Raw genomic sequence first — 16,948 nt, 5'->3', positions numbered from 1 at the left:
TTTTCAGGAAAGTAAGCCGGTCAACGTTATCGGAGGATAGTCGCATGCGACGGTCTGTTAGTACACCACCTGCGGCACTAAAGACACGTTCCGATAAGACACTAGCCGCAGGGCAAGCCAGCACCTCCAATGCATACTGGCTTAGCTCTGGCCATGTATCCAGCTTAGAGACCCAAAACTTGAACGGGGAAGAGCCGTCTGGGAGTACAGTAAGAGGGCAAGCCATGTAGTCTGTCACCATCTGACGGAACCGTTGCCTCCTGCTGACTGGAGCCGCCGGTGATGGTGTAGACATTTGGGGCGGGCACACAAAAGTGTGCCAGAGTTGTGCCATACTGGGCTTGCCTTGGGCAGAGGCACTGCTTCTGCTCCCTCTTTGGGCAGAGCCTCCCCCACTGCCTCGACGCACTGAGCTGCTTTGTAAAGCACTAGCAGCACTCCTCTCAGTTGGACAGGAGAAGATGATGGAATTCACCAGTGTGTCGTGGTACTCCCGCAATTTACGCTCCCGGGTCAACGCAGGGATGAGGTTTTGGACGTTGTCCCGGTAGCGAGGATCGAGGAGGGTGAACACCCAATAATCAGGCATGTTGAGAATGTGGTCGATGCGGCGGTCGTTTCTCAGGCACTGCAGCATGAAATCCACCATGTGCTGCAGAGTGCCAAATGGCCCAGAAACACTGTCCCCTGCTTGAGACATGATCTCTGCCCGCTCGTCATCACCCCACCCTCGCTGTACACACTGACCACTGGACAATTGTGTCGCTCCCTCCTCTGGACGGAGCTCTTCCTCCTCCATTGACTCCTCCTCATCCTCCTCACAAATTGGCCCCTGCGTACCCCTTTGTGAGGAACCACGTGGCGCTGACTCTCCAGAAGCTGATGGAAAAGGTGACTCCTCATCCTCCACCTCTTCCACAACATCATCCCTTAACCCTTGCAAAGTTTGCTGAAGCAGGCAGATAAGGGGGACAGTCATGCTGACTAGTGCATCATCTGCACTTGCCATCCGCGTGGAATAATCAAAAGGACGCAAAACCTGGCAGACGTCCTTCATAGTGGCCCACTCTGTGGTTGTGAAGTCTGATCGGTGCTGACTGCGACTTCTTTGCGCCTGATGCAGCTGGTACTCCATAACTGCTTGCTGCTGCTCACACAACTGCTCCAACATATGTAACGTGGAATTCCACCGGGTAGGTAGGTCACATATGATGCGGTGTTCCGGAAGGCGGAATCGGCGCTGCAGAGCAGCAATGCGGGATCTGGCCAAGCTGGAACGCCGCAAGTGAGCACACTCTAGGCGGACCTTGTGCAGCAGGGCATCAAGATCCGGATAGTCCCTCAGAAAACTCTGCACAACCAAATTGAGCACATGTGCCAGACATGGGATGTGAGTGAGGTTGCCAAGGGCCAAAGCTGCCACCAGATTTCGGCCATTGTCACACACTACCATGCCTGGCTGGAGATTCGCTGGCAGTAACCACACATCGCTCTCCTGCTTGATGGCATTCCAGAGCTCCTGCACTGTGTGGCTTCGATGCCCCAATGAAACTAGTTTCAAGACGGCCTGCTGACGTTTGGCCACGGCTGTGCTCATGTCGGTCATAGGTAAACGTTCACGGGTCCATGTGGAGGTGGACTGTGACGGATCCTGCAGAGAGGAATCTGAGGAACTGGTGTAAGAGGAGGAGTCGATGCGTACAGACTGGATTCCTGCAATCCTTGGAGTGGGCAGGACACGTCCTGCGCCACTCGCACGATCTGTACCTGGCTCAACAACATTAACCCAATGGGCAGTGAGGGAAACATATCGCCCCTGTCCATGCTGACTGGTCCACGCATCGGTGGTGAGGTGGACCTTGCTACGGCGTTCAGTAGCGCATGTTTTATGTTTGCCTCAACATGCCTGTGCAGGGCAGGGACAGCCTGCCTGCTGAAGTAAAAGCGGCTGGGCACCTTGTACTGTGGGACTGCCAATGCCATCAAGTCACGGAAGCTGTCAGTCTCCACCAGCCTGAACGAGAGCATTTCCAGGGACAACAGTTTGGCAATGCCTGCATTCAGAGCCTGTGCTTGGGGGTGGTTGGCCGAGAATGCCCGCCTTTTCTCCCATGCCTGTACTAGCGATGGCTGTAGAGTAGACTGGGAGTGTGAGGATGACTGGGAAGGTGGTGCTGTGGGTGGAATTACACAAGGTCTCTGGACAACAGTGCCAGAGGTTCTTCCATGGCGATCCTGGGAGGAAGCCAAACCAGCTGTGCGTGAGCTGGAGGAAGAGGCAACACGAGCTGAAGAGGTGGTAGCTGCCGCTGTTGGTTGGCCTACATCTTCAGTCTGTTTCTGTAACTCCACCGCGTGCCTGGTCCGCACATGTTTCCACATATTTGTGGTATTGAGGTTGCTGACATTTTTCCCTCTTTTTACTTTCTGATGACACAGCTTGCATTTGACAAAACAAATGTCATCTGCAACTGCGTCAAAAAAGGACCAGGCACTGCAAGTCTTGGGAGCGCCCTTTTTGGCTTTGGAAAGAGACAGGCTCCTAACGGGTGCCAAAGTGGAGGCTACAGGCTCCGCAGTCTTCCCCCTCCCTCTCCCTCTTTGGCCCGTAAGGGGAAGCTCTTCCTCAGAGCTGCTCCCACCACCTTCCTGTTCCTCACGCCACGATGGGTCAAGGACCTCATCATCTCCACTACCCTCTGCCACCAACTGCTCCTCCTGGGTAGTCTCGGCAGCACAGTACGCATCAGAAAGCGGCACCTGAGTTTCATCATCAGATGCGTACTGCGCTGTCGTCACCGGAGGCACTGGCCCACCTGCCTCTTCAGAGTCAGAGAGAAAAAGCTGTTGGGCATCACTGCACACTGCCTCTTCTTCCATTTCTCCAATGCTGCTTGGCTGGCCCCCTGTTTCCAAGCCAAGAGATTCAGAGAACAGAAGTAGAGACGGCTCCTGTCCTGGGCTCTCTGACTGCCTGGCCAATTTGGCAGGTGGTGAAGAGACAGATGGCTGCTCTCCAGTGCTCTGTGCCTGAGAGGATGTGGCACTAACTGAAGTCGATGCCGAGGCGTTAGCTGCCATCCACCCGACAACGGCTTCAATTTGGTCTTCACGCAGCAGCGGTGCACGGCGCTCTCCGACAAAGCTGCGCATGAAGGACTGTTCCCTGCTGAAACTGAGTGACGACGAGTCACCGGCGCCCGCAGCAGGCACAGAATCACCACGTCCTCTCCCTGCTCCTCTCCCTGCTCCGCGCCCACGCCCACGTGCCTTACTCCCTGCCCTCTTCATCTTGGTTGACAGATAAAGATAAGCAGAAAAGTACTAAGGCCTTAGTGTGCTTATTCCTGAAATGCTCCTCCTAACAGGTGTAAGAAACACTAATGTTGTAAAGTGTGGACTAAACTTTATTATTTTTCAAATGTGGCCTACACAAGTGTTAAGTTGTGTTTGGTGAACTTTACTTTTTTTTTGTGCAGATCGGGCTACAGAGCTAGTTTAAATCACACGGAGACCGTGCAGACAGCCGTAAACGGCGCTGCAAGGCCAAAAAACCCTCCTCTAGGTTATCCTATGTAGTGTTTTTCCACTATTTAGCTGGAGACGGGTGGAAAGACACTAATAGGAATTTTTTTTTTTAAATTTTAAACAGGCTGCACTATTTGAAAAAAAGGAAATTGTTTTTCAAGGTATGAGGCAGTAACGCACCCTGAGCTGAATCCAACCGGCTATGGCTGCACACAGACTACAGGGTGAGCTGCGCTCACACAGAGACCGTGCAGACAGCCGTAAACGGCGCTGCAAGGCCCAATAAACCCCCTCTAGGTTATCCTATGTAGTGTTTTTCCACTATTTAGCTGGAGACGGGTGGAAAAACACTAATAGGGAATTTTTTTTTTAATTTTTAAACAGGCTGCACTATTTGAAAAAAAGGAAAATTTTTCTCAAGGTATGAGGCAGTAACGAACCCTGAGCTGAATCCAACCGGCTATGGCTGCACACAGACTACAGGGCGAGCTGGGCTCACACGGAGACCGTGCAGACAGCCGTAAACGGCGCTGCAAGGCCCAAAAACCCCCCTCTAGGTTATCCTATGTAGTGTTTTTCCACAATTTAGCTGGAGACGGGTAGAAAAACACTAATAGGTAATTTTTTAAAAATTTTTTAAACAGGCTGCACTATTTGAAAAAAAGGAAAATTTTTCTCAAGGTATGAGCCAGTAACGAACCCTGAGCTGAATCCAACCGGCTATGGCTGCACACAGACTACAGGGCAAGCTGGGCTCACACGGAGACCGTGCAGACAGCCGTAAACGGCGCTGCAAGGCCCAAAAACCCCCCTCTAGGTTATCCTATGTAGTGTTTTTCCACAATTTAGCTGGAGACGGGTGGAAAAACACTAATAGGGAATTTTTTTTAAAATTTTTAAACAGGCTGCACTATTTGAAAGAAAGGAAAATTTTTCTCAAGGTATGAGCCAGTAACGAACCCTGAGCTGAATCCAACCGGCTATGGCTGCACACAGACTACAGGGCGAGCTGGGCTCACACGTAGACCGTGCAGACAGCCGTAAACGGCGCTGCAAGGCCCAAAAACCCCCCTCTAGGTTATCCTATGTAGTGTTTTTCCACAATTTAGCTGGAGATGGGTGGAAAAACACTAATAGGAAATTTGAGAAAAAATGTGCAGCAGGCTGCACTATGTGCAAAAAAGGACAACTGTGTGAGGCAGTGTGAACCCCCCCTGAGCTGAATACAACCGGGTATATGGCTGCACACAGACTACAGAGTGAGCTGCACACACACACACAGAGACCTTGCAGAACGCTGTTAAAACAGCGCTGCAAGGCAAGAGCAAGGTGAACAGTGAAGAACACACAGCGTTTTGCTAAATTAGCCTTTGGAAAGGAAAATAAAGCAATTAGCTAGCTCAACTGGCCCTCAGTTAGAACACAGCGTCCTGTCCCTAACTGAAATCACAGCAGAGTGAGTGCAAAATGGCGGCAGCATTTTTTATAGTGCAGAGTGACATCATTTCAGCAGCCAATCACAGCCTTGCCAGTACTTACATGCCCACCATGCTAAACAGGATGTGCCCACACTTCCAATCATTCCTCATTGGCTGCTGCGTTCAGTTTGAATTCTGGGAACTTCCGATTCCGGTATCCGATACGCGGGAAGTATCGGAATTCGGTATCGGAATTCCGATACCGCAAATATCGGCCGATACCCGATACTTGCGGTATCGGAATGCTCAACACTACTGTTCAAGCTTCCTTTATTGTATACACTTGGCTGAAAACTGCTGGTCTTTGGAGGTGCCGAGTGTCAGACCCCCAACAATCTGATTGTCATAGTTGCGGACAGAATTCCCTTTCCTGTCCTCTCAGGGTTAATTTTGCATGGCCTCCTTTTGGTTTGGGGATGACTATATTTACCCGCCTCCGTCTGGGATCCTTGTCAGCGATACATTCGCTCTTGATTGTGCGTCTGACCCCTGGTGTGCTTGCATACTGTTTTGTCCGTTTGCCTTTTAGTGTATTATCTGGTCTGTTTTCTTGCCTGTGCATTTTCCTAGTGACTCTGTCCTTGTTACCTGTTTTATGGCTCTGACTCTTAGCTTGGTGCTCTTTCACTTCCCATCTGCCTACCCCATTTGTACTGTGTTGCTATCTCTGGCTATCTGACCTCTTGCTACGTCCTGACCACCCTGTATATCTCACCCTTTTGTACTACACTGTCCTCCCGGCTTGACTTCAGCACTTTCTGACTACTCTACGGCATCTACAGTCACCACCGTAACTCGGCGTCTGGCTCCACCTCCGGCCACTCCCAGATGATCACGTGTTTCAGGTCCTGCACGCCGGCAGGTAAGCTTGCTGCAGCTCTCCGCACACACTCACTGTCCGTTTGGAACACGTGCGCAGACTCCTGCTCTAAGTCTGCAGATGGGTTCCTGATACTGATATTGTTGATCTATTGTATGGATAGGTTATCAATATCTTAAAGCGGTTGGTCACCTTTAGGGACATTTTTTTACTTAAATGAATGTCTTCTTGGCTACAAATAATTTTTGCAATTGGGTTTCATTACAAACTGTTGACTTTTTCAGGCTCTTAGTTTCCCTGCAAATCTAATTTTAGTTTGTGGTCATCATCAATCAGCTGAGAGGAGCTCAGAAAAAGATAGATAAAGAAAAGTTACAATTTCCTGATAGACGGTCAGACGAGCTCATTGATGGATTCTCACCTAAAGGGTTGGCCACTTTCTCTTGTGAGAGCAGCTTTTCTCACAAGCTGATCAACACTTCTGTCTGTACAACAAACGCTGGTGGAAGAGCAGTGACCAGATCTATCCATCAGCCTCTTCTAATAAAAGGCAGGTTTCCTCTCTGTGATGTTTTACAGCTACAGGATAATGGACAGGTTTATGTAAAAAAAAGATCAAAAAGACAGTGCCTCACAAAATGGTGAAAGATCAATCTTACATTTTATTCTACCCCTTGTGGCAACGTTCGGTCAGGAGACCTTTTTCAAGCTTCGGTCTGGGATGGACTCCCTGGTTTTGATGTGCGCTTTTTGCCCTTAAAGGATATGGCTTTATTGTGGGGTGCGGTTTAACTGTTTTTGTTTGGACAATGGAGAGGTCTAGTCACCTGCTCTTCCAATAGCAGCCATTGTATGGACAGAACTGCTGGTCAGTCTATGAGGAAAGCTTCACTAAGAAGAGAAAGATGTTAAACCCTTTAACTGAGAGTCCATAAGTGAGCTCATTCTGACAGTCTAAGAGAAATAGTCTGTAACTCCTTTATCTGTCTTTTCCTGACCACCTCTAAGCTGATTTATAACCACAGTCTACATTAAAGTTGAATTTCCTGAGAAACAAAAGACTGTAAAAGCCAAAGAGCACAAAATTTGTAATGAATCCCAATTGCAAAACATTTTTAGACTAAAATACATTATGTTTATTTTAAGTAGTATTTAGGTTAAAAAAAAGTCCCAACGGTGGCCACTTTAAGTTTAGATTGCCCAATTTTTGAAAATAAAAAGTTGGCACAATTTTGATGTGAAATTGTGGGATGCTAGAATACTAAATAATTTAAACTATTCACCTTGTAATTGAATTGTACCTATAGTAGTGACATCTTGTTACCTAATACTTATGACCATGTGATTGACATCTGTAAGAAGCAGCATGCTGAAGGCGCGCATATACTTTAGACTGAGCTAAAAGATATCCAACATTTATCTCTCCTGACTCCCCCATACAAGTGATCAATTGGTTCCGTCATGACTTCATGTTTTCCTCCTTTAGCAGGAGAATAAAAGGATTAGGTATTTGAATTTCATCTCGACCCTTCTATCCCTTGTCATCATCTTGTGAGAGTCAGGAAATACTCACATATATTAAATGGTCCTCTGGTCCCTACACATTCAGCAGACTTTCATCTAATGTGTGGGAGCCTTAAGTTCACTTGCTCAGCATCTGGTCTAACTGATTCACTGCATCCGTTTTTCAATCTGCTCCTGATGTATCCTGGATGGAAAGATTTTAGCTGTTCAGTGAACTCCGCATGTTACTGACAAAGTGTCTGCTATCGCTTGCATCCCTCCTGAAGCACATCCTATGCCAGGCTGAACCAGGCAAGTATTACTAGAGCATCAGTATACCTACTGTTGACAGAAAGAAGCAGCTGGGAATAAAACGCCTGCCTCCCATCAATAGCCCATTGAGAGGATAAGTAATAACAGCTAAGTACAGGAAAGACAATTTCCATTTCTGGGACCATATGGCTAATGCTTTTACTAAGCCCATCAAAATTGGCTCTAGATATTTACTGGGAGATAGGAATGGAGTGACTGCTCCTTGGTATCTACCTGAATGTACTAGCATGGACATTCCCATGATCGGCCATACCGACTTAAAGGATGCCTCAACCAGAAGTCCAGAACTAATCAACATTTATGCACTTTTTCTCTGAAAAATCCAATTTGTCAGGCTAGTCAAAATTGTAAATTTTCAGTACCGTGGTCTACCAGATTATTTAGAGTGACTTACTGTAACTATAAATTGTAAAATGATTTAATTAAACATCATGTTTTAATTAATTAAATCTCGAATTTATGAACATTACAACTCATTAAATATCATTTATTAGTTATGCTTACCATTACTTGACGAAAAGTTCCATCATTTTATGATTAGACTGCATGACATATTACCTAAATCATAACAAATATCTGCATAAATGACTTACTAATTTGGCCAAGAGCATATTCATACAGCCTCATTTTTACAAAATCACAAACAGGAAGAATATTGCATTTGGTTTGATGAAATAGCCCATCTGCAACTTTTTCCATGATATACTATACTCGAATACAACTCCAAATACACCAATATGATTCCTGTAGGATTCTGCCAAGAGGCCAGATGCTAGTGTCAGAAGAATATATTCCATAGTTTGGCATTTGAGCTTTAATACTGCCCTCAGCAAAGAGATGAGATGAGCTGAAACCAAATATCAAAGACATAAAAAATTCAACAGATATTTTGTATATACCTCAGTCTAAGAATCTGACTGCAAACAAAAAAGACAGTTTATTAAACTAATTGCGCTCACTAATCATAATTACTGGGGCCATAATTAATACTGTCAATATGAACAACATGCTCATCACTATTTGAACTCCACATTTGGCACTGCTGCTTGGGGGATATAATTCTAATCTGTTTCAGTAGTATTTTATTTATATAAAGGGCAAGGGAGGGGTGTAATTGGCAAATATACAGAGCTGAAAAAAGTATGAGAACAGATGGATATAGTAAAAGCATAGAAGACCAGCTTCCTAGCATAGAGCATTAGTAGCCACAGTATTTCAAGGAAGGTGAGCAGAGAAGGAACAATTGTTACATTTCCTAACATACAATGTGTTAACATTTGGTGTCCGAGAGCTAATTTGCAGCAAGACAGAGATGATTTGCTTTTATTTATCTTTATGCATCAATTACAATTATTAACATTTTTTTAGCATTTTATGATTCAGCAGATTCATATGCGATAGGTAAAAAAAATATATACAGTATATATTTTGCTTCCTTTTTACAAACAGCATATTCCTTGGGGTAAAAAAATGATCACCTATCCTGTGGACATCAGTAGGGGTCTGATTGCTGAGACCTGCACCGATCAGTAGAAGAGAGAACATTTAGCCCTAATAAGGCTCGTGCAGATGACCGTATTATAGGTCGGAGTGCAATCTGGCAAAATATCGGTTTGCACTCGAACCAATTTAAGTCTATAGCGTCGAGCACATGTCTAATTTTTCCATTGACTAAGCTTATCCAAGCAAAAATATTGCTGCATGTCCGAGTTCCTTAAGGAAAGAATGGAGTAGTGGTTGGGAATGTGCACTGCTTCTCCATTATAATGGTGATAAAAGTTTGCCGTTCTGCTGATCGGTGCAGGTCCCAGAGGTCAGGACCATACGATTAATAAGTTATCATTACCTATCCTGTGGATAAATGATAACCTGTTTTTACCGGAGAACCTCTTTACTGAGATTTATGCCATCAACCACATTAAGCTCCTAACCACAGTATATGTGATAAATGAGAGATTGGTGGGGAACTAACTACTAGGACCCCCACTTATCGTAAGAATAGGGGTTCCATGTGACCCATGTATATGAAGAGCTAGTGTTCGTGCATTACCAGTGCTACATTAACTTCAATGTGTTAATGGCAGAAGCAGTGCAAGTGTGTGTCTACTGCTCTCAAAGACAGTGAATGGAGCTCTAATCATGCATGTGCTCCATTGCCACATTGCTCATTAATTTATTCAAGTGTATTGCAACAATGTTATCCCTGGACTGTAAACGCAGTTTTTTTTAACTTTTATTATATTTAAAAAAATAACTTTATTACAATTTATTTGTATTTTCATTCACAATTCAATTCTTGTTCTCTTAGCTGATCAAATTCTTTAAATGCATAATTCCATATAGATGAATGATATATCAGACAATATCCTGATGGGTAAAGGCATGTCTGTTTCATGTCTGAAACATTTTGTTACTAAGGGAACCAAGACATTCACAACTATATAAACCATTACTAGTTGGATATTATCTGTGCAATATGATGGAATGATGTACACTTTAACCCCTTCGCCCCGAAGCCTATTTTCACCTTCCTGACCAGGCCAATTTTTACAATTCTTAAACAGTCACTTTATGAAGTCATAACTCTGGAACGCTCTGGAACGCTTCAGCGGATCCCACTGATTCTGACACTGTTTTGTTGTGACATATAGTACTTCATGATAGTGGTAAAAATTTATTTGACATGACTTGCGTATATTTGTGAAAAATACGGAAATTTGTCAAAAATGTTGACATTTTTGCAATTTTCAAACTTTTAATTTTTATTCCCTTAAATCAGAGAGTTATATCACACAAAATAGTTAATAAATTACATTTCCCATATGTCTCTTTTACATAAGCACAATTTTTGAAACATAATTTTTTGTTACAAGAGTTAAAAGTTGATCAGCGATTTCTAATTTTTACAGCAACATTTGCAAAACCATTTTTTTCAGGGACCACCTCACATTTGATGTGACTTTGAGGTACAGTGGGTACAGAAAGTATTCAGACCACTTTAAATTTTTCACTCTTTGTTTCATTGCAGCCATTTGGTAAATTCAAAAAAGTTCATTTTTTCTCTCATTAATGTACACTCTGCACCCCATCTTGACTAAAAAAACAGAAATGTAGAAATTTATGTAAATGTAATAAAAAAGAAAAACTGAAATATCACATGGTCATAAGCACTAGTAAATTAGGGAGACAAAAAGGGCATATAGGGTCTTATCCTGAGATTAAAATGCGGTATTTTAACAGGGAGCTGCTCACATGATGGTGAAAAACAAAAGCATGTACGTATCGGCCGCTGCAGATCCACGGGCCGCCAGTGCGACCTTCTCAGAGACGTTGTGCAGGATAGTTTGTGGATTAAGTCCGCGCTGCCACAATAATACAGATTTGGATGTAATGAAGAATTCTGGTGGTTTATTCAACGCGTTTCAAGGTCTCTCTGACCCCTTCATCAGGAAACTGTCATGCAGCTGCAGTGCAATACAGCGCAACCTTCACCAGGGGGAGTTTAATAGGGACGCGAGACTGCACACACTGAGCAGCTGAACAGATGCCACCTAGTGGCAAGAGAATAGTCAGAAAAAGCCGAGTCAGGGCACAAGATAAGACGTCAGTACAAAAAGGATTAAAACAGAAAGGATAGTCAGGATGTAGCAAGAGATCAGTAAACCAAGGCGAGCAAAATACGGTACACTAGGGGCAAATCAAGACAGAGTCAATAGCCAAGCCAGGAGATCAGAATCAGAGAATCAATCAGAACAGACAAACGCAGGGAAAGGGCAGACAGAGGGGGATAACAGGAAAGGGCAGACAGAGGGGATAACAGACACAGGGCAAGTCAGGGTTCACAGCAGGACAAACCAAGGGTTTCCAGAGTCAGGTTCACAAGTCGAAGACAGAACTATAACTGACACTGCCAGCAAGATTCATGAACCCAGAATGAGGCAGAGCAAAGTTAACCCTTGATATGATCCATCCAAAAAAGGGCAGACACTAATAAACCCTGGAACAGATCATGACAGAAACACCACAAATACAACTTTTTTTATGCCTTTTTGGTGTTTACCTGATGAAGGGGTCAGAGAGACCTTGAAACACATTGAATAAACCACCAGAATTTGTCATTACATCTGAATCTGTATTATTGTTTTTCAAATAATTTTTATTGATTTTAAAAATTTAATAGAGGTGAAGGGTAAAGGCAGGGTATGGGAAAACAGGGTGGAAGGAACAAAAGGAAAAGACAGGCATACATATATATTCTACTGTAGCTTACTCAAACAGAAAAAGACTAGCTTACTCAAACAGATTAAATGCAGCTCAATATTAAATCTAATACAACTGTTGCTTCTTAATAACAAAAAAGTAAGTATGATGTATGATGTATATAAGGGCCTGTCCTGTCTGCAATCACCTAAGGTGACCCTAGGACTTTGTGGGGGCAAAGTACGGTTCATTTACAAGCTACAATTGAGGAATAAGTGGAAAACAACTTTTCTGTGTCTTTAGATAATAAAGTTACTATTTTCAGTAAAATGTTGATTGTAGAACTATTTCACTTGGGATGAAAGTTTGATTTGGACATAGAAAGGAGTCCGGGAGAACCCATGGATGATTTTATAACGGCACGTTTCAGGAAATCAGCTCCCTCCACTGGAGAAGAAATATTAATCAATTTAGATGCAAATTTAATTTGTAGCGTAGATAACTGAGACCAATTGTAAGGTATTCTGGCCTTTTGAAGCTCACGAGTAGTGGATTGAAATAATTTCCATTTATGCAAGGTTTCCTTAGACAGGTCTTTAAAAAAGGTTAAATGACTAAACGGAGAAGAGAGGAATCTTGGCTTTTCAAATACCAAGTAGTGTATTTCTGACCCAGTTAGGGTAAAAAGAGATGATAACATCAGTAGCACCATCAGACGGAAGAGTAGATGGCCTGCGAATTCTAAAGACCTTCTCAATTAAGTTTTTCCCATGGGAGATCGGAATTAAATGAAAAACTAATGAAGAGATGTAATCCCTTAACTGGAAAGACTGGACCGTTTTTGGAATCACTCTGATCTTCACATTGTTTTTCCATTTAACCTTCATCAGGCTGCATAATTTTACAACGTTAACAGGCTGCAGAGGTACAATTGTACCTTCATATATATTTTATTGAAATTTGGCCAATATATTCTGGACCAAAACTGCAGAGATGTCACGAAATTTCAGCCCTCTATGGCTTTTCGAAAAAAAAGTTATTGCAATTTTAAAACGGAATAGTTACAATTGTACCTACTCAGCCGGACAAAGGTTAAAGTCTTCAAGATTAGTTAGATATTTTCTGAAGGAAGTAATATCTTTTTGAATGTTTTTCAATGAATCTGAGATTGTAGTAATGTTCTGATCTTTAGTAGGATATGAGGACTCTTGAATTTTGAATGAGGAGACAACTCTCTTTGAATTACATAAGGAGCCATCAGAAGCCCCATAGGATTTTGAAAGTGAGACATCCGCTATGCGCAATAACATATCTTTGAAGAGCTCTTTGATGAAACTCTCAGAAGCTTTGACTTTGTTTAAGTGTAAAGAATCATCAGATTCCATTTCGATTTCAGACGATATTTTTGAGTTATCGTCTGTCGCTGGGCTACCGCGACCGAGAGGTTCCAGAGAACCGCAGAGCTCTGGGCCTCGTTCACACATGATCAACAGAAGCTCTTCTCCTGAATTCTGACCTGGCTGTCTTGTGTCAGCAGGCACAAGCTGATTTGGTTTTTGTCATCACCCATTGCTGCTGGGTTCTTCTTTGTAAAGAAGAAGGATGGGGGTTTACGCCCATGCTTAGACTTCCGTGAATTAAACCAAATTACGGTCCGGGATTCTTTCCCGCTCCCTCTTATTCCGGACCTCTTTAATCAAATTGTGGGGGCTAAGTGGTTCTCCAAATTGGATCTCAGGGGGCATATAATCTCATTCGGATGAAGGAGGGGGATGAATGGAAGACGGCATTTAATACTCCAGAGGGACATTACGAGAACATGGTTATGCCTTTTTGGTTATGTAATGCTCCTGCTGTGTTTCAACACTTTGTCAATGATATACTTAGTCACCTGATAGGTAGGTTTGTGGTGGTATATCTCGATGACATCTTAATTTGTCTTTTTGTCTTAACTTGTCTTTTTTCGGCCTTACTAACTATGTTACTATAGTCGAGGGGTTCAAGAGAGGCCTGGATGTCTTCCTGGAGCAGAACAATATTGTATCATACAATTATTAGGTTCTGTAGACGTAGATCAGGGGATTTATTATGATGGAATATAGGCTGCACTGGATGGACAAATGTCTTTTTTTGGCCTTACTAACTATGTTACTATGTTACTATGTTAATTTATTCCCCTGACCTCGAGTCCCATCAGGTCCTTCAGGTACTCAGGGACAATAAACTATTTGCCAAACTTGAGAAATGCATGTTTGCGGTCAAAGAGATTCAGTTTTGGGGTTATTTCTTATCCTCCACAGGATTTCATATGGATCCGGCTAAGGTCAAGGCGGTCTTGGAATGGGAGCGTCCTGAGGACCTTAAGGCCTTACAGAGGTTTTTAGGTTTTGCAAACTACTATCGCAAATTTATTAAAGACTTTTCAGTAGTAGCCAAACCTTTAACATACATGACCAAGAGAGGCACGGACTTCTCTGTCTTGTCCAGTACGGCCTGCCAGGCTTTCGAGACTTTGAAAAAGTGTTTTTCCACTGCACCCATACTAATACAGCCTGACATCATGCAGCCATTTGTGGTAGAGGTGGATGCTTCTGAGGTGGGGGTGGTAGCTGTATTTTCACAGGGGATTTCTCCGAGTAAGTGGCATCCATGTGCATTTTTCTCGAAAAAATTATCTCCTACTGAGAGGAATTATGATATTGGTAACAGGGAGCTGTTGGCACTAAAATGGGCATTTGAAGAATGGTGCCATTTTTTGGAGGGAGCCCTTCACCCAGTCATGGTGATCACAGATCACAAAAATCTGTTGTATTTAGAATCTGCGAAGCGTCTCACACCTAGGCAAGCTAGGTGGTCTCTGTTTTTTGCCAGGTTCAATTTCTACATTACGTATAGGCCAGGAAGCAAGAATGTCAAGGCTGATGCGTTATCCCATTGCTTTCCAGGGGGTGGGGATAATTGTGAGCCAGGTCCTATACTTCAGAAGGGTGTAATTGTCGCTGCAATTAATTTGGATCTTGAGAGAGAGGTGCTAGAGGCGCAGGGGGACGCCCCAGCAGCCTGTCCTTTAGGTAAACTTTATGTTCCTGCTAATCTTCGTCTTAGGGTCATTAATGAACATCATGATTCTGTTCTGGCCGGACACCCTGGAAGTAAAGTTACCACAGACTTTCTCACTCTGCATTTTTGGTGGTCTGGGGTAAATCATGATGTACAGGAATATGTCGCTGCCTGCTGTGTGTGTGCACGTTACAAAACCCCTCGTACTCACCCGTCTGGGTCTCTCCAACCTCTGGAGATTCCCAATAGACCTTGGACCCATTTGTCAATAGACTTCATAACCGACTTACCGGTTTCTGAGGGTAATACAGTTATTTTAGTCGTAGTTGACAGATTTAGCAAGATGTCACATTTTATTGCCCTTCCCGCGTTACCTAATGCCAAGACTCTGGCACAGATCTTTATCAAATAGGTTGTGAGATTACATGGTGTTCCTTCAGATATTGTGTCAGACCATGGGGTGCAGTTTATTTCTAAGTTTTGGAGGGCTTTTTGCAGCCTGCTGGGGATTCATTTGTCATTTTCTTCAGCTTTTCATCCTCAATCCAATGGTCAAACAGAACGTGTAAATCAAAATCTTGAAACTTATCTCATGTGTTTCAGTTCAGAAAATCAGGAGGACTGGGTTAAGTACGTACCGTTGGCAGAGTTTGCAATAAACAACCGTACTTATGAGTCCACTGTTAAGTCCCCTTTTTCGGGGCATATGGTTCTCATCCTCAATTCAGTTCATTTAATAGGAAGGATTCCTCGGGGGTGCCTGAAGAGGAGAGGTTTTCTTCGTCCATCACGTCCATATGGCAAGGGGTTCTTGATAAGTTAGAAGATGAGTTCCAGATATAAGAATGCGGCTGATCGGAGACGTATGAAAGGTCTGGACCTATGTGTGGGTGATTGGGTTTGGTTGTCCTCAAAGAATATTAAACTGAGAGTTCCCTTGTGGAAATTGGGCCCTAGGTTTATTGACCCTTATAGGATTGTGGCCGTCGTCAATCCTGTTGCATTTCGGCTGGCTTTACCTCAGTCGTTTAGGATCCATAATGTTTTTCATCGCTCCTTACTCAAGAGGTTTGTGGCATCACCTAATCCATCACCTTTACCTCCCTCTCTGGTCCTTGTTGATGGAAATCTCGAGTTCCAGATAGCCAGGGTCATGGATTCTCGATTTGTTCGCCGGTCTCTACAGTATCTAATACATTGGAAAGGGTACGGTCCTGAGGAGAGGATGTGGGTACCTGCAGCCGATGTCCATGCGGTTAGGTTAGTCCGGGCATTTCATACAGCTCATCCTGAGAAACCTGGTCCTGAGGTTCCGGAGGTCCCTCATAGAAGGGGGGCACTGTCACGCGGCTACCATGACAGGGAGGTTCCAGAGAACTGCAGCGCTCTGGGCCTTGTTCACACTCGATGAACAGAAGCTCTTCTCCTGAATTCTGACCTGGCTTTCTTGTGCCAGCAGGGCAGGAGTTAAACCTTGTTACTGAAGTTACTGAGAGCTTGGTCTCTCAGCTGATTTAGTTTTTGTTATCTCCGCTCCTATATAGACTTAGCACTACAACTGTTGTCAGTGATCAGTTCTGCTGCCTGGCTTGAAGTGGGAAGGAGCGTGGTGTTAAGGTACCGTCACACATAACGATATCGTTAACGATATCGTTGCTTTTTGTGATGTAGCAATGATATCGTTAAGGAAATCGTTATGTGTGACAGCGACCAACGATCAGGCCCCTACTGGGAGATCATTGGTCGCTGGGGAAAGTCCAGAACTTTATTTTGTCGCTGGACCTCCCGCAGACATCGCTGAATCAGCGTGTGTGACGCCGATTCAGTGATGTCTTCTCTGGTAACCAGGGTAAACATCGGGTTACTAAGCGCAGGGCCGCGCTTAGTAACCCGATGTTTACCCTGGTTACCAGCGTAAAAAAAAAAACACTACATACTTACCTTCCGTGTCTGTCCCCGGCGCTCTGCTTCCCTGCACTGGCTGTGAGCGCCGGCCAGCCGGAAAGCACAGCGGTGACGTCACCGC

The sequence above is a fragment of the Ranitomeya imitator genome, chromosome 6 (genome assembly GCF_032444005.1).
Source record: "Ranitomeya imitator isolate aRanImi1 chromosome 6, aRanImi1.pri, whole genome shotgun sequence".
Taxonomy (NCBI): Eukaryota; Metazoa; Chordata; class Amphibia; order Anura; family Dendrobatidae; genus Ranitomeya; species Ranitomeya imitator.
Note: the sequence above shows the minus strand (reverse complement) of the source record.